This window comes from Symphalangus syndactylus, chromosome 5 (genome assembly GCF_028878055.3).
Source record: "Symphalangus syndactylus isolate Jambi chromosome 5, NHGRI_mSymSyn1-v2.1_pri, whole genome shotgun sequence".
NCBI lineage: Eukaryota > Metazoa > Chordata > Mammalia > Primates > Hylobatidae > Symphalangus > Symphalangus syndactylus.
The window spans coordinates 33,486,701-33,506,445 of record NC_072427.2 but is presented as its reverse complement, the minus strand read 5'-3'; the positions used below and the strand labels follow the sequence as shown (position 1 = coordinate 33,506,445).

General features: G+C 41.0%; 1 pseudogene; it reads left to right on the top strand.

Annotated features, from left to right (window-relative positions):
- The first annotated feature begins 577 nt into the window (after window positions 1-577).
- Window positions 578-1,513, top strand: LOC129481549 (prohibitin 1-like; annotated as a pseudogene).
- The last annotated feature ends 18,232 nt before the right edge of the window (window positions 1,514-19,745 follow it).

Below are 19,745 nucleotides of genomic sequence, written 5' to 3'. Positions count from 1 at the left end.
GGCCCAGGCTGGGGTTCAATGGTGTGGTCTCAGCTCACTGCAACCTCCATCTCCTGGGTTCAAGCAATTCTCCTGCCTCAGCCTCCCATAGCAGGGATTACAGATGCCTGCCACCACGCCTGGCTAATTTTTTTGCATTTTTAGTAAAGATGGGGTTTCACCATGTTGGCCAGGCTGGTCTCGAACTCCTGACCTCAGATGATCCGCCTGCCTTGGCCTCCCAAAGTGCTGAGATTACAGGTGTGAGCCACGGCACCTAGCCAAGGAAGCTTTTTATGAATCAGTAAGGAAGTGTTAAAGACAAAAAAAAATTTAAGGTGAAAAAAGAATTATACGTATTATATATTTTTTATTTAAAAAATTTTAAAGTTTAAAAATGTTTAATTTTAGGGGCAGGGTCCTGCTCTGTCACGCAGGCCAGAGTGCGGTGGTCCAATCATAGCTCACTGCAGCCTCCAACTCCTGGGCTCAAGCAATCCTCCCTCCTCGGTCTCCTGAGTAGCTAAGATGACAGGCGTGCACCACCATTCCCAGCTAAGTTTTAAAAAAGTATTTTGTATGTGTGGCTGAGGAATTCATGTGGAGGTCAGAATGGAAGCAAGTGTGAGAGAGTCCAGCAGAAGGAAACATGGCTGCCAAAGTGTTTGAGTCCATTGGCCTGGTCTTAGCTGTTGCAGGAGGCGTGGTGAACTCTGCCTTATATAATGTGGATGCTGGGCACACAGCTGTAATCTTTGACCGATTCTGGGATATAGGACATTGTGGTAGGGGAAAGAACTAACTTTCTCATCCCATGGATACAGAAACCAATTATCTTTGTCATTCTCGACCACATAAGGTGCCAGTCATCACTAGTAGCAAAGATTTACAGAATGTCAGTACCCCACTGTGCATCCTCTTCCTGCCTGTCCCTAGCCAGCTTCCTTGCATCTTCACCAGCATCAGAGAGGGCTGTGATGAGCCTGTGCTGCCATCCATCACTACAGACATCCTTAAGCAGGTGGTGGCTCGCTTTGAGGCTGCAGAAGCAATCACCCAGAGAGAGGTGGTCTCCAAGCAGGTGAAGGATGACCTTATGGAGCAGCAGCCACATTTTGGCTCACGCTGGACGACGCCTCCTCCACACATCTGACCTTCGGGAAGGAGTTCACAGAAGTAGTGGAAGCCAAACAGGTGGCTCAGCAGGAAGCAGAGAGGGCCAGATTTGTGGTGGAAAAGGCTGGGCAGCAGAAAAAGGCAACCATGATATCTGCTGAGGGCGACTCCAAGGCAGCGGAGCTGACCACCACCTCACTGGCCACTATGCGGACTTGCCTGATGGAGCCACGCCAGCCAGAAGCCACCGGGGACACAGCGTGCCAGCTTTTACGCTCCCGAGGTGGGGCAGTACCTGCTCCTCCAGCTGCCCCAGTGAGGGCCCACCCTGCCTGCATCTATGCGGGCCAACTGGGCCACAGTCCCAATGATTCCAAACACCGCCTTCCTTCTCCCCCTACCCCAGGAATCACTGTGAAATTTCATGATTTGCTTAAAGTGAAGGAAATAAAAGTAAATTACTTCAGGCTGGGAGCAGTGGCTCACGCCTGTAATCCCAGCATTTTGGGAGGCTGAGGTGGGTGGATCACTTGAGGTCTGGAACTCAAGACCAACCTGGCCAACATGGTACTACAAATACAAAAATTAGCTGGGCGTAGTATGCCTGTAGTCCCAGCTACTTGGGAGGCTGAGGCAGGAGAGTCGCTTGAATCTGGGAGGCAGAGGTTGCAGTAAGCTGAGATTGCACCACTGCACTCCTGGGCGACAGAGCAAGACTCCATCTAAAAAATAAAAGGAGGACAGGGTCTTGTTGTGTTGCCCAAGCCAATCTTGAACTCCTGACCTCAAGTGATCCTCCTTCCTCGGCCTCCCAAAGTACTGAGATTATAGGACTTAGCCAGACATACATATATATATATATATATATATCTCATAACATTTATATATACACAAACATATACATATATACACCACACATTTTTAAAGGTAAAAAAGAATTGTACATATATATACATTTTATATGTATATAGACATTTTTAGGTGAAAATTGTATATATACATATACTTATATATGCATATATGTAAATATGTAAAATATAAAATTTTGATTAAAAGGAAGACGTAAGTGGTTAAAAAAAACACACAAAAACCAAGCCTATCCCCTTACTTCTAGACTGCTTCTCTTCACTTCATACTGTGTATCACTTGGTTAATTCCTAAAATGCCAGCCCTCATCAGTTTGTTGTTAAAATGTAAAATTGTGATTCAGTAGATTCTGGGTGAGATTGGTGGGACAGGGATCTGAGGTTCTGTGTTTCCTTTTTTTTTTGGAGGCAGGGTCTTGCTCTGCTGCTTAGGCTGGAGAGCATAGTGGTGCAATCACACCTCACTGCAGCCTCAACCTACCCTCTCACCTCAGCCTCCCGGGTAGCTGGGAGTATAGGCATGTGCCACCAAGTTCAGCTATTTTTTGTATTTTTTTGTAGAGGTGGAGTTTCTTTCACCATATTGCCCAGGCTAGTCTTGAACTCTTGAGCTCAGGTGATCTGCCTGCCTAGGGCCTCTTGTGGATTACAGGTGTGAGTCACCATGCTTGGCTGGTTCTGCAATTCTAACAGCTCCTACCTGATGCTTCTTTAGAGTAGGAAAGAGCTAGAATGTACAGCCTTTGAATTCACATCACATTTACTATATGCAACTTTGTTTTATAATGATGTGTGAATACCTTGCCTACTCACTTGTATTTTAAATTCCAAGAAAGCTTCTAGCAGCACTTGAACAGCTGATTATTCTTTCCTTCTCAAAACATTTTTTCCTTCTGCTTCCTTGACATTACAGTCCCCTACTTTTGCTTGTACCCCAATGGCCTCACCTTTCAGTCTTTGCATGTGCTTAATAAGTAAGTAAATCTTTATGCAGACTCATTACCTATTATTAAGTATGATATATACTGATGTGAACACCATGCCATAGCTCCTGAATGGTTCTAGAGAGCCTTTCTCAGACTGTGTCCCTCAATAAGGGTTTACATATTTTGTAGGTAAGACAATAGCCTTATGAATGAAGTCTTGGTGATGCAGCCAGAAACTCAGAGACTCTAAGTCAAATACTCATTGGTTAGATCACATATAATTTTGCCATAGTCTGAGGATTATAGCAGGTCACATTATGCTAATCTTAAAGTATTTCTTGGGCTGAACTTTGCAATATATATTTTAAGACTTTATTTTTTAGAGCAGTTTTGGAGCAGCAAAATTAAGAGGACAGAGATTTCCAACATATCCCATGCCCTCCTCACAATATATTTTACGCATGAATAGTTAGGATATTTTCAGCTGTATATAGTGAGACCTAATTCACACCAGCTAAAACAATATGGAATTTTATGATCTCACAAAACAAAGTTCAGTTGTTAGGGTGTCTAGAGCCACGCTCTGGCTCCATGTCTATGCTATTCTCTCAGCTCTGCCTTCCTCAGGGTGTAGGGTTCATCCTTAAATGGCTTTCCTCTTGGCCAAATGATGGCTGCCAGCAGCAGTAGTGGTAACATGTACCCTTCTTCAAGTATAGGTGGAGAGAAAGGAAACCTCTCACCTACTACTGAATGTAAGTCTTTCCCTTCAGTTTGATTGGTCTATGTAGGTTCTCTCCCAGACCAGTAATAGTCACCATAAGAATGCTATGTGCTGATTGCCTTAAGCCTAGTTCTGGAGCAAGTAACAAACATTGGCATGGAAGTAGGAATACCATGTTTTCACTAGTCTTAATAAAACAGCTAGGGCTAGGGATAAGGTGAGTTTCAAAGAGTTATATAGAATTCATGGAAAAGAGGAGGAATGCTAAACAAATGCAAAGGTCTTTAGGAAGGAGAAGGGGAAAATAAATTCTGAAATTAAGTTATATTACTATGCTAATAGTAATTGTATAATAGCTTTTATAATAAATTTCTTGCTTGTTTTCTATATAGCTAGCCTCAGAGTGAGATGTACACTGATATATTTGATAGTGAAACCTTAATTACAAGTGCCAAGAAGTATGAGCACATAATTCATAAATTAAGACACAGAGTCTTAATTTGTGAAAAAGTACCATTACATTCAGCTTCCTGGGTTCTACCATTGAACTCAACAGATATTCTGCCTATTTCCATGTTTCCACTAACACAGCCCCAAATTATGTGAAAACTGACACTTATGCCCAATTGATCATTAAGACATGGAGAAATTCTACTTTCTTTTTCTTTTTTTTTTTTTTTTTTGAGTCAGAGTCTTGCTCTGTTGCCCAGGCTGGAGTGCAATGGTGCAATCTTGGCTCACTGCAACCTCTACCTCCCAGATTCAAATGATTCTTCTGCCTCAGCCTCCTGAGTAGCTGGGATTACAGGAGCATGCCATCACGCTCAGCTAATTCTTGTATTTTTGGTAGAGACGGGGTTTCACCATGTTGGTCAGGCTGGTCTCGAACTCCTGACCTCAGGTGATCTGCCCACCTCAGTCTTCCAAAGTGCTGGGATTACAGGCGTGAGCTATGGTGCCCTGCCGGAGAAATCCTACTTCTCTGCCTAAACTTGAGTAGAGGTTTCTAAACTTTAAAATAGAATTTAAATCTTGTCCTCATCCTCCTTTGCTTAGGTATCATACTATCAAGGACTTGTTTATGTAATAGATTTTATATTGAAGGTATTCAAGCAGAAGCTGTACTAATGTTATTGATGGTACTGGTACATCTGATAAATGACTGGTCTGGAGAATGCTTCCTAGGCCTAGCTGATTGACAGAATAACTCAAAAGTTTTAAACAATACGGATTCCATATCCTGACCATACTTAATCAGAATCTCTGAAGATGGAGCCAAAGATATGTATCTCTCAGAAGCACTACTAATAATTTTTTACAGCCAATCCAGGACCAGCTCCTGGGTAATTATTTAGGAGTCTCTGGACTAAATTTTCTAAAAGACCCATTTAAATATACAATTTTAATAACTTTTGACAGTGGAAATAGCATTGCACTAGAAATTAGGTGACTGAAATTCTAGTGCCAGCTCTGCTATTGGTTACTTTGATGACAGGCAAGTTGGTTTACCCTGTGGAGCCTCAGTTTTCCCTTCTGTAAAATTAGGGATGTCTAAAGTCCCTTCCAGCTCCAAACCCAGTCAATTTTACTTGTTTGGGCATTCTGAGGAACCAAGAGTTGATTATAAAGATTCTAATTTCTAATACCTCTAGCTGTTTTTAAGGGCACATAAAGAGCTTACATAGACACTGCCATCTCAGAAGAAAGGTTCAAGATGGGGTCCATAGAACTCTTAATGGTGCTGTCATTGTTTTGGTAACTTTGAACAAATTTCCCTATAAAAACTGGGGACAAAATACTATAAATATGCGGACAAAAGTCTCTTTCTGTTACCAGTGGTTAATGGGTATCCCTGCAGCTACCACCTGAAACAGTTTCGGCTCTGACTCCAGAACAAAACTTTCAGGCCTTTAACTGTTTGATAGGGTGATAAAATTCACATTACACAGCATACATGGTCCAGCCTTTAGAAAATATATATATATATTTGTTTTCTGTGATGGAGTTTAGCTCTTGTTGCCCAGGCTGGAGTGCAATGGCAAAATCTCGGCTCACTGCAACCTCTGGCTCCTGGGTTCAAGCAATTCTCCTGCCTCAGCCTCCTGAGTAGCGGGGATTACAGGTGCCCACCACCACGCCCAACTAATTTTTGTATTTTTAGTAGAGATGGGGTTTCACCATGTTAGACTGGTCTGGAACTCCCGACCTCAGGTGATCCCCCCACCTCAACCTCCCAAAGTGCTGGGATTATAGGCGTGAGCCACAACGCCCAGATGTAGTTTGTTTGTTGGTTTGTTAAGAACTAATTGTTACGGTAAGATTTGCCTTAGCCTGGGCATGGTGGCTCATGCCTATAATCCCAGCACTTTGGGAGAATAAGACCAGAGGATCAATTGAGTCCAGGAGCTCAAGACCAGCCTGGGCAATATAGTGAGACCCTGTCTCTACAAAAAATTTTGAAAAGTTAGCTGGGTGTGGTGGCGTGTGCCGGTAGTCCCAGCTACTCAGGAGGCTGAGGTGGGAGGATCACTTGAGCCCGTGAGGTTGAGGCTGCAATGAACCATGATCACACCACTGCACTCCAGCCTGGGAGACAGAGTGAGGCCCTGTTTCAAAAAATAAATAAATAAAACAAATAAAATTATCCTATGGTCCAGTTTTCTTCTGATTATCTTGCTGTAATTAAATCTAGTTTGTTTCCTGACTCCTAATTTCCCTCTCCACACCATGCCCTTTTCTCTCTTCTCTGCTTCCACACACAAATTCAACTTCTTCAACCCCTTGTTTTACGTACTTTTAGTCACACTCTTGCCCACGATGTTATCATTTAAAAACTTTATTTAGGCTGGGTGAGGTTGCTCACACCTGTAATCCCAGCACTTTGGAAAGCCACGGCGTGCGGATCACCTGAGGTCAGGAGTTCGAAACCAGCCTGGCCAGCATGGTGAAATCCTGTCTCTACTAAAAATACAAAAATTATTCCGGCACAGTGGTGGGCTCCTGTAATCCCACCTACTCAGGAGGCTGAGACAGGAGAATCACTTGAACCCAGGAGGCAGAAGTTGCAGTGAGCCGAGATCACGCCATTGCACTCCAGCCTGGGTGACCGAGCGAGACTCCATCTAAAAAAAAAAAAAAAAAACACCTCCAAAAAAGCTTTATTTACACTGAGTAACAAATAGCTAGTGTTTACTGAATGCTTACCATGTGCCAGGCACTGTATTAAGCATTTTACATACAATATATCAATTGTTATACTTTTATTTTGAGTACTATTAGATCTTCCACTATACAGATAAGACCCAGAAATATTGAGTAACTTGCCCAAAATTACATAGCTAGTTAGGTGGTGGCGCAGGATTTGAAATCAAGCATTTAGACTCCAGAGCCTCTACTCTGTTGTCTCCTATAAAAGCAAGGATTAAAGAAAAATAGGCCGGGCGTGGTGGCTCATGCCTGTAATCTCAGCACTTTGGGAGGCCGAGGTGGGTGGGTCACGAGGTCAAGAGATCGAGACCATCCTGGCCAACATGATGAAACCCTGTCTCTACTAAAAATATAAAAATTAGGCCGGGCGCGGTGGCTCACGCTTGTAATCCCAGCACTTTGGGAGGCCGAGGCGGGCGGATCACGAGGTCGACAGATCGAGACCATGGTGAAACCCCGTCTCTACTAAAAATACAAAAAAAAAAAAATTAGCCGGGCGTGGTGGCGGGCACCTGTAGTCCCAGCTACTCGGAGAGGCTGAGGCAGGAGAATGGCGTGAACCCGGGAGGCGGAACTTGCAGTGAGCCGAGATTGCGCCACTGCACTCCAGCCTGGGTGACAGAGTGAGACTCCGTCTCAAAAAAAAAATATATATATATATAAAAATTAGCTGGGCGTGGTGGCGGGTGCCTGTAGTCCCAGCTAATCGGGAGGCTGAGGCAGGAGAATCACTTGAACCCCGGAGGCGGAGGGTGCAGTGAGCCGAGATTGAGCCACTGCACTCTAGCCTGGCGACAGAGTGAGACTCCATTTCAAAAAAATTAAAAAAAAAGAAAACGAAAAGTGTACTACACTATGATGAAAGAGATGAGAGTTTTGTGTTTGATAGTAACTAGCTAATATATCACTATGGTTAGGTCATAATTGTTCTGATTTTCTCATTCATAAATAAGATGAAGTCGAAACAACTACTGTGTCATAATACTCTGTGATTCTGTTATGTGAAAAGTGTATCTTTTGATCTTTTGTCTCCTGATATGAAAGGACTTTGGCATTTCAGCCCCTTCTATATTTTCGTATTTATTCTAGCACTAGCTTACATTCTAACAGTGAAACACAGGTAAATACATATTTTATGTGTGTTCTGTTTCTATTTCTATAAAGCAAAATGTATCTGAGTAGCATAAAATTTTTAGAAAATTTCAAGTCTCATCCCTATTTTTCTGGTACTTTTAGATCTGATATCTTGATGATGGCAGAAGTGGCTTAAAGTTGGAAAATTATTGTGGTTTTGCCCAACGTGGCAAATCAGTGCTTTTTACTTTGTATATAATGTATAATTTTCACAGCTATAACAATTGGTTATTATATATTGATCTTTGAAAAAGCAATGTATTCCAGTAGCATTTTTTTAACAGGGTCTTGCTCTGTCACCCAGGCTGTAGTACAGTGGTGTGATCATAACTCACTGTATCCTCAATCTCCCAGGCTCAAGTGATCCTCCCACCTCAGCCTCTTGAATAGCTGGGACCACAGCGAGCACCACTTTTTAAATGTTTTGTAGAGATGAGGTCTCAATATATTGACCAAGCTGGTCTCAAACTCCTGGGTTCAAGCAATCCTCCTGCATCAGCCTCCCGAAGTGCTGGGATTACAGTGTGAACCATCATGCCCCACTAACATTTTCTTTTCTGTTTTTGTGTTCCTATTTCTTGAATTCATGTTTCCTTATGTTTATCAAGCCTAGTTTCTTTTACTTTTAGGAATTAAGGCTGAATTAGGACTTTCAATAACTCCCATACTAAAACTCCTTATCCTTTTAAAGCCGAAATACATTAGGAGGATCAGCAAGGTCAGAGAAAGACAGGGTAGGTGGGGATAAGAGAGTAAAGCCCTTTTGCAAATAGGTACATTTACACAGACTGAAAGCAGGTCCTTCAATCTCTCTGCAAGTATTTAATCTCTCTATAAAAATTAAAGTGTGTTTGCTTGTTATCTTTTTCATTCTTTGGAAAACCTTTTAGCTATCGTTACTATTATTTTGACATTTTATATTTGCCTTTTTTTTTGGAGGAGTCAGTACTGAAGGGGGAATTTAACTTTTAAAATGGCCAGTTATACATAACTAGCATAGAAGCCAAAGAAAATATAGGTAAGCAAGAAAAGAAAGATCTTTTATTATTATTATTATTATACTTTAGGTTTTAGGGTACATGTGCACAATGGAAAGATCATTTTAATTGGAATGTGATGGCTGCACAACTCTGTAAATGTATTAAAGCTCACTGAATCATATACTTAAAATGGATGAATTTGCCTCTTTTTTCTTTGTTCAATGACATACAATAACCATCTTTCCAGGTCAATTCATATTCCACAATATCATTTTAAATGGGGACACAGTTTTTGATTTTATATTATGTAATTTGTTTTTTGTTTTTTTTTTTTGAGACGGAGTCTTGCTCTGTCACCCAGGCTGGAGTGCAGCGGTGCGATCTCAGCTCACTGCAACCTCTGCCTCCCAGGTTCAAGCGATTCTCCTGCCTCAGCCTCCCAAGTAGCTGGGACTACAGGTGCATGCCACCATGCCCGGCTAATTTTTTGTATTTTCAGTAGAGATGGGGTTTCACTGTGTTAGCCAGGATGGTCTTGATCTCCTGACCTCATGATCCGCCTGCCTTGGCCTCCCAAAGTGTTGGGATTACAGGCGTGAGCCACCAGGCTCGGCCATAATTTGTTTAACCAATTGATTCCCTGAACATTTTTGCAGCTAAAGTTTGGTACAAAATTTTTTAGGTTAAATTACTAAAGGAATTATTGCTAGATCATAGGGCATGCTCATTTAAAAGTTTTTCTTACAAATTGCCCTCTAAAAAAACTGTATCAATTTATACTCCTATAAGTAGTCATTCTGTCCATGCACTTCTCCCATCGAAACTCAGTATTAGTATTTTATAAAGTCTCTATTATTCTGACAGGTAGAAATGATAGCTTGTTATCAATTTCCATTTTAATTACTAATAAAGTTGAACTTTTGATCATATATTAGACATTTGTATTTCAGTTTATGTTCTCTGACCATCTCTCCAAAACACTAGTATGTGTACATGTGTTTCTTATTCATTCATATAAGACTTTTATATATTAAGGATAAATAACCTCATGTCATATATTTTGTAAGTATTTTTCCAGTTTGTATCTTTTATTTATGTTGTTTTTGCAGAAGAAAGTATCAAATTATATGGTCATACCTATTAATCTTTTGCTTTATAGATATTGCCTTTGGTACTATCCTTGATAAGGCCTTCCCCACTCCCAAATATTTAAATATTCAACAATATTTCTTCTACTAATTTTATGTTTTCTTTCTTTAGACCTTTATGTAGATTTTATTTTTATATATAACATAGGACAAGGATATAACTTGGTAAAACAAACGGGGAGACAAATTTTTACCTTATTTATTGCATGTCTTCTAAGTATCAAAAACTGTGTTATATATATGGTTTGTAGTAATAAGCACAGTAGGAATGTACTCATCCTTATGTAATTTACCAACTCAGAGAGATAACATACTGTTTAAGTGCAAATTTGATAAATGATATAAAAAAGTGCTAAGTTCTATGGTATAGTATGTGGAATCTATCAACTGGTCAGGTACTTATTGAACAGTCGATCTTTAAAAGGAGATGGTTTGGTGGAAGTGAAGGAGAATTCAATTAAAAAACAACAGGGCACAGTGGTGCACATTTGTAATGCCAGCTACTCAGGAGGCTGAGGTGGAAGTACTGCTTAAGCCCAGGAGTTAGAGACCAGCTTGGGCAGCATAGGGAGACCTCATTTGTGGGGAGGGAGAATACCCAAAAAACCCAACCATACACACACAAAACCAACCAAACAAAAAACAACAATGAACATTTATTATTTCAGAGTATCCCTGGGTCAGAATGTGGGTGTGGCTTAGCTGGGTTCTCTGTTTCAGGATCTCTCGCAAAGATGCAAACAAAGTCTTGCCGAGGGCTGCAATCTCATCTGCAAGAAGATTCACTTCAAAGTTTGCTTACAAGGTTGTTGGCAGAATGCAGCTCCTCATAGGCTGTTAAGCCAAGGCTTTCAGTTCTTTGGTAGGAATTCAGCTCCTCACAGGTTTTTTGGTGGCTGGAGATCTCCTTTAGTTCCTTGGCATATAGGTCGGAATAATTTATTTTTGTCCTAGGGTGGGTACTTAAGCTTTGATAAAACTGATTTATAATGTCTTTATGGAGTAAAAATTAGCACAGCATTCAGGTTCTTAGCTCTATATTCAAGAATAAAATAAGTGTGTGTATATTCTGTGAATATTCTGGTTGGTATACATTTTTGGCCTGTATGTAAATTAATATGTGGGTGACTTAAACATTCACAGAGAATTAATTATATATTGCAAAGGACAAACACATAATTCTGTTCAAGATAGGAATGTCAAGAAAACTTTAAGATGATTTTGTCTTTTAATCACATCATGGTTATAATTTCAAATTATTTTTCATTCCCTCCTGTCCTTCCCATCACACAGACTATACTGTAAATATACTCTCTGAAGTTGCACAATGTGACAACCCTGAGCTTAGCCACACAAGTATGTGCATATACAATTCTTTTATTTTTTTGATCTGATGCTGACAGTGCTGTGTATTTTACCTGAACTCAGAAAATTTAATTTCTAAATTATAACATATGGTTAGATATTTACTAAAATCCTGAAACTAGAATTTTACTCCCAATCTTAGACCCTGGAAATGGTAACTCTAGTTTAGTGTACACATTTTCAACATGGGCAATATTACACCCCAAGGGGAAAAAATTGTTTTTTTGGGGAGGATGTGAAAAAAAGTATGTTTTACATAGGAAGCATAGATACGCATACAGTCCATTAAAGCATAAACAGTGTATTTATGGTGTTAAAATTTTATAGTGGGGTGCTGAATAGGAAAAATAGGTCTAAAAGGGTTCCATAAGGGGGCTGATAATGAAAATAAAAGTTGAGAAACATGGCCCTAGTGCTAAGCTTAACAGAGAGCTGTTTGACGAACCATCTGGCATTAGATTTTTTCCTGCATGATTTCCTGTATTAGAATATAAGCTTCTTGGCTGGGCGCAGTGGCTCATGCCTGTAATCCCAGCACTTTGGGAGGCCGAGGCGGGCGGATCACAAGGTCAGGAGATCGAGAGCATCCTGGGTAACACAGTGAAACCCTGTCTCTACTAAAAATACAAAAAATTAGCTGGGTGTGTGGCGGGCGCCTGTAGTCCTAGCTACTTGGGAGGCTGAGGCAGGAGAATGGTGTGAACCCAGGAGGCGGAGCTTGCAGTGATCTGAGATTGCGCCACTGCACTCCAGCCTGGATGACAGGGCGAGACTCTGTCTCAAAAAAAAAAAAAAAAAAAAAAGAAATCAGATTTGTATTTTCAATAATAGCTAACACAATGGTTACATTCAACTGCATTTAGTATATGTATACTTAATTGAATTAATATGGAATACATCTTCCCCTACTTGCACTCATCCTATTAGCTCTATAAAATCTAAATGTAATGATCAAAATTAGTCTAGTAAAGCACAACCTATCACAATCTCCCTCACAAAAATCCTAGTAAAATAATGACAAATTTTATTCAAAGAATGGAAAATCTTCAAAGTAGCATAAGAGAAGGAGTACAGACTACAGACAGAGAGATGAATCAGGGCTTTGATTTCCACCTGTTACTATTTGCAATCTGAGGAGCCTTGAGCCAAGTTATGTAAAGAGAAAGTGAAAGAGGATAAACAAGAATAAAAAAGGGACCTTTCTAGGGGAAGGGTACAAGAAGGGACAATGACATTTCTAGCAGGTTTTTGTTTTGTTTTGTTTGAGACAGGGTCTTGCTCTGTCTCCAGGCTGGAGTGCAGTGGTGCGATCTTGGCTCACTGCAACCTCTGCCTCCCGAGTTCAAGCGATTCTTGGGCCTCAGCCCTCCCCCGAGTAGCTGTGATTACAGGCAAGTGCCACTATGTTTGGCTAATTTTTTGTATTTTCAGTAGAGACAGGGTTTCGCCATGTTTGCTGGGCTGGTCTCGAACTCCTGGCCTCATGTGATCCGCCTGCCTCGGCTCCCAAAGTGCTGGGATTACAAGCGTGAGCCACCATGCCTGGCCCTAACAGTCTTACATACACCCAAAATTTCAGGCATGCTGAATTTCTGGCAGGTCCCCAAATAGGGCATGGCTCAAATATGCCGTATTTCACACTTATATATTTTATATATACATTCACATTCCTCTTCCCAGAACATCATTTATTTGTCCTCCAATATTCAGCTCAGGTCACACTTTTTATTTTTTGGATGGAGTCTCGCTTTGTTGTCCAGGCTAGAGTGCAGTGGCACAATCCTGGCTCACTACAAACTCCGCCGCCCGGGTCCACGCCATTCTCCTGCCTCAGCCTCCCAAGTAGCTGGGACTACAAGCGCCTGCCACCACGCCTGGCTAATTTTTTAAAAAAATATTTTTAGTAGAGATGGGGTTTCACCGTGTTAGCCAGGATGGTCTCAATATCCTGACCTCGTGATCCGCCCACCTTGGCCTCCCAAAGTGCTGGGATTACAGGCGTGAGCCACCATGCCTGACCAGCTCAGGCCACATTTTCCCTAGGAAAGCCTCCATGACACCCTTGTGTGCCTTCTATACTGAGTTAGATACATATATTCTTGCTTCCCTAACATTCAGATCATACTTCTACTATAGTACTTATGTTATAATTAATGGTTTACATATCTGCTTCTCTTACTAGTCTGAGAGCTTCTTGAGAGCTGAAATGGTTTTATTTATTTATCTTTTCTTTTCTTTTGAGATGGAGTCTCGTTCTGTTGTCCAGGCTGGAGTGCAATGGCAGGATCTCGGCTCAGTGCAATCTCCACCTCCCGGGTTCAAGTGATTCTCCTGCCTCAGCTTCCTGAGTAGCTGGATTACAGGCGCGTGCCACCACACCTGGATAATTTTTTTTTTTTTTTTTTTTTGCATTTTTAGTAGAGACAGGATTTCACCGTCTGGCCAGGCTGGTCTCAAACTCCCGACCTCAGGCGATCCGCTTGCCTTGGCCTCCCAATGTGCTGGAATTACAGATAGGTGTGAGCCACCGCGCCCGGCCTATTTATCTTCTTAACCTCAACATCTAGCACAGTGCCTGACATGTTAGTGAACAACTGACTTGTTGAATTAACTAATAAAAATACAGGCATACAAGAGCACAGCAGCATTTTCAACAATTTGACAAATGAATATTGCTTTGTTTTCTTCAAAGGGCCACCACTTTAAAATTGAATAATCATCTTTGTATATAATCAGACCTAAAACAAAGCTCTGTACACTTCCTGTGTCAAATAATAATAATGTAAGTCCTTTACACTAACTCATTTCATCATTACAATCCAATGAGGAAAACATTATTTTCCCTTTTTTTTCCCTCAGATGAGGAAACAGGCTTGTAAGAGGTAAACTAATTTGCCTAAGGTCACATATTTAATAAGTAGGGTTTCTAGCTCTGGCATGTATGGTGCTAACTACCACACCATCGTGCCTCTCAAAGTCAGCTGAGTAAGAATACTCACTTTTGCACAATATCTCATCCCTCTGTCTGACCCTCTCCACTTGCAACCTCCCATATACACTTACTTAGGAGAAACAAAGGCTCATGGCTCATACCTGCAGCTTGTGATTTAGAAAAAAAATGTGTCCACACATGCTCGGCTTTGCTTAATGTAAACAAATATACTAATCAATATGGTATAAACCTCCAGGACTATTCTGTTTTAATAACATGTAGATAGAATGTAATGATTTTAATTACTTTATTGTCCTGTCAAATTCTTTAAAATGGGAACTTGAGGCCAGGTGCAGTGGCTCATGCCTGTAATTCCAGCACTTTGGGAGGACGAGGCGGGTGGATCACCTGAGGTCGGGAGTTTGAGACCAGCCTAACCAACATGGAGAAACCCCATCTCTACTAAAAATACAAAATCAGCTGGGCATAGTGGTGCGTGCCTGTAATCCCAGCTACTCAGGAGGCTGAGGCAGGAGAATTGCTTGAACCCGGGAGGCAGAGGTTGTGGTGAGCCGAGATCGCGCCATTGCACTCCAGCCTGGACAACAACAGCGAAACTGAAACTCCACCTCAAAAAAAAAAAAAAAAAAAAAAGGAACTTGGTATGCTGCTTCAGCAATTTAAATATGTCAATCCACGTATCCAATCTTTTCTGGAAAGCAAAATGTGAAGCGGCTTATAAAGACTTCTCGTCAAGTATCACAAGCTCTCCATTATTACTTTACTAAAGATGTCTGTGATGCCACTTTGCAAAATAACTGTAAGGAGTGGCATTTGGTTCCTGGGGTGGAAGAGGTGACTATGCCTACTAAATCATGGTATTGTCTCAAATGAAACCAAAAGAACCAAAAAACCAAGAGAGAAAACAAAAAGACAAAAAAGAAAGCTTTTTTATTTCTGAAAACTTTGGGGCTGTATGGTCCTGTCAGGTGCTGCTATTTCTGGGTTTACTATTGCTACAATCTTCAAGTCCTAAAGATTGTTGCTTCCTGTTGCAGTTCTTTATTCATTCATAACCGAGCTGCATTGTATCATTTGTGCCCAATTTAGCTGGATTCCAACATCAATCCTATCTTGCCATGAAGTATTAAAGGCTGAGTTACCACTGGGGGTGTGGGAGGTAGAATGAGCATTTGCCCTAGAGAAATCCTAGATGAGGAGTGCCATGGAGAACATGCATATCAGATCCCCTCTTCCTTCTGCTCCACACAACCTTCAAGTTTTCATGAACACCTAGAAGAATTAACAGGCAAGAACACTAGTGTTGATTTAATGTTGGCAAGATTCAACATATGTTGAGGTAAGAATACAATAAATGTCTATTATTTTCAGACATTTAGGTTTATACTAATTCATAAACTTTAGGTTTATATTAATTCATTCCAGCATTAACAAAAGCTTGGAAGTTTGTTGGGAATGGGCATTACATAGATGACTACATGTTCTAGGCATCAAGCACCATGTTATAAATGATATGAAAAAAAAACAGTAGTTTTGAAGCACATGAATTAGTTTGTGGGAAAGAGTAGGTGGAAAGGAGGTCAGGCAGAGGCAACAGCAGGTACAAAGGCAGGACGCATAAGAAAGTCTAGCATATTATGCTTTTGTAGAATATGCCAGTCTAGTGACTTCTATCTCCTTTTTTTTCCTAGCTAGGATTTGAACCTATTTTTTTTCTATAACCTTTTTTTTTTTTTTTTGAGATTGGGACTTGCTATGTTGCTCAGGCTAGTCTTGAACACGTTGGTTCAAGCAACCCTCCTGTCACAGCCTCTCAAGTAACTGGGATTACAGGCACATGGCACCATGACCAAGAACTCCTTTAGCACTACCATTTGTGCCAGTCTTCTTGGCTTGTGACATCTCTTCAACTGTGCAGTTATCATTTTTAAAATTAACCTTTTAATTTATCTCCTTCCCTAAATTATAATCTCTCTTTATTTCTCCAGAATGCCTAGAAAGGTGCTTTGCACTGAGTAGACACTAATAAGTAACTATTGATTGGTTGACCAAAAAAATCATGGCTTATGTACTTTAAGTCTTCATTAAGGATGCTAAGATTAAGTCAGGTGCAGTGGCTCACGCCTGTAATCCCAACACTTTGGGAGGCCAAGGTGGATCAACTGAGGTCAAGAGTTTGAGAGCAGCCTGGCCAACATGGTGAAACCCTGTGTCTACTAAAAACACATAAAATTAGTTGGGCGTGGTGGCGGGTGCCTGTAATCCCAACTACTTGAGAGGCTGAGGCAGGAGAACTGCTTGAACCTGAGAAGCGGAGGTTGCAATGAGCCGAGATCGCACAATTGCGCTCCAGCCTGGGTGACAGGACGAGCCTCTGTCTCAAACAACAACAACAACAACAACAACAACAACAAAGAATGCTAAGATTATATTTATAAGAATAAAGTAGAACATTGTGAACAGAAGATAACACGTCTATTCGTGTTACTATTCATAGTAACACTATGCTGCATTTATTACCTATTTCCAGGAGGAATAAATACTACATACAGTCAATGTTTATGGCTGCCAATCCAGAAAGCAGTAGGATTGATAGCAATTATTCCCTTATAAAAATACAAAGACAAATTTTAGAATAAGAATAAGATCTTATTATAATCACTGAGAATTATATGGAAAAAAACTGGACTTGAACTCTGAAAACTTGGATCTGAATCAAGGTTCTGCAACTTGTTGTGTACTTTGGTAAATTACTTCCACCTTTGAGCTTTTTTCTCATCTATAAAATGAACTTAAGACTTCCAACTTCACAAGATCATAAAGAAGAAATTAAAAATGCATATGCAGCCGGGTGCGATGGCTCACACCTGTAATCCCAGCACTTTGGGAGGCTGAGGCGGGTGGATCACGAGGTCAGCAGATCAAGACCATCCTGGCTAACAGGGTGAAACCCCGTCTCTACTAAAAATACAAAAAATTAGCCGGGTGTGGTGGCAGGTGCCTGTAGTCCCAGCTACTCGGGAGGCTGAGGCAGGAGAATGGCGTGAACCCGGGCAGCGGAGCTTGCAGTGAGCCGAGATCCGCCACTGCACTCCAGCCTGGGCGACAGAGCAAGACTCTGTCTCAAAAAAAAAAAAAAAATGCATATGCATCTAGTGTGGCATCTAGTATAGACTCAATAATATATTTGCTCATTTTTTGCCAATTCATCCATTTAAATACATCCATAAAGCAACAAATTAAACTAGAGATATTGTGAACTACAGAGAAATGTTTCTTTTGCAAACTTTAGTTACAAAAATACTTTTCCTTCAAGTCCTTAAGTCATTAGGATAAATATACGTTCACTTTTTGGAAGATCATCATATGTTACTTTTTGTTGTAGTGTAAGCACACATTTAAGGCCAAATAAATGTATATTGCAATCATGGGGCACATAGACACTATGGTTTTGTACATTTGTCCAATTGTATGATACTATATACTCTAGTTTCAGCATTATTTTTTTTTCTTTTTTGAGATGGAGTCTTGCTCTGTCGCCCAGGCTGGAGTGCAGTGGCATGATCTCAGCTCACTGCAACCTCTGCCTCCTAGGTTCAAGCGATTCTCCTGCCTCAGCCTCCCGAGTAGCTGGGATTACAGGTATCCACCACCACGCCTGACTAATTTTTTGGTATTTTTAGTAGAGATAGGGTTTCACCATGTTGGCCAAGCTGGTTTCAAACTCCTGACCTCAAGTGGTCTGCCCGCTTTGGCCACCCAAAGTGCTAGGATTACAGGCATGAGCCACTGTGCCTGCCCTCTAGTTCCAGCATTATCTTATCACACATTAGATAATTACTTGTATAACAGCTCAGGCTCAATAATAAAGTCTATAGACCCTGTACAATAGGCCCCTTTGTATCTGCAGTTTCCACATCCACAGATTCAACCAACCATGGAGTGAAAATATTTAAAAAAAAAAAATAAAAATACAGCAATTAAAAAAAAATCAAATGTAACAATACAATATAACCACTATTTACAAAGCATTTACATTGCACTGGGGTTACAAGTAATCTAGAGATGATTTTTTTTTTTTTTCTTGAGACGGAGTCTGGCTCTGTCGCCCAGGCTGGAGTGCAGTGGCCCAATCTCGGCTCACTGCAAGCTCCGCCTCCCGGGTTCACGCCATTCTCCTGCCTCAGCCTCTCCGAGTAGCTGGGACTACAGGCGCCCGCCACCACGCCCGGCTAATTTTTTTTTTTTTGTATTTTTAGTAGAGACGGGGTTTCACCGTGGTCTCGATCTCCTGACCTCGTGATCCGCCCGCCTCGGCCTCCCAAAGTGCTGGGATTACAAGCATGAGCCACCGCGCCCGGCCTAGAGATGATTTAAAGTGCTTGAGAGGATGTATGTAGGTTATATGCAAATAGCATGCCATTTTATATAAGGGACTTGAGCAACCATGGATTTTCTTATCTGTTGGGGTCCTGGAACCAATCTCCTGCAGATATCAAGGGACAACTGTGTTTCTAGAAGAAAGGTAAGGTAGAGACTATCTTTTATTTTTATTATTTTTTTTTTGAAACAGGGCCTTGCTCTGTCACCCAGGCTGGAGTACAGTGGCATGATCATAGCTCACTGCAGCCTCGAATTCCTGGAGGCTCAATGGATCCTTCTGCCTTAGACTCCTGAGTAGCTGGGAGTACATGCATGCACCACCATGCTTGGCTAATTTTTTTCTTTTTTTTTTTTTTGAGATAGGGTCTTGCTATGTTGCCCAGGTTGGCCTTGAACTCCTGCACTCAAGTGATTCTCCCATCTTGGCCTCCCAAAGTGCTAGGATTACAGGCATGAGCCACTGTACTCAGCCCTCACTAATTTGCTTATTTTTTATTTTTTTGTAGAGGCAGGGTGTCACTATGTTGCCTAAGCTGGTCTAAAACTCCTAGCCTCAAGTAATTGTCCCACCTTGGTCTTCCAAAGTGCTTCGATTACAGGCATGAGCCACTGTACCAGGATGGGGAGATCGTAAAGAAACGGCTGCAGTTAAGAATCTTGGGTTCTACTTTTGGTTGTCACTATCTCTACCAGACTTCTAATGTGGCACGTAACTTCAGTTTCTCTATACCTTATTATTAACACTTAGAACTGGTGTGATATGATCTCTCAATAATGCTGTAACACTTAATTGGTATCTATAACAAAATTTGAAATACATAGATGTTTTTACAGAAATGCAAAGTACTCAGCTTATCAGTGTCTCTTTTTGTGCTCTGATTAAAATTTAATTTCTTTACCTCCTTCCTGGTAAAACACAGGAACACCTAAAACATTAAAAAACAAAAAACAGGCCAGGTGTGGT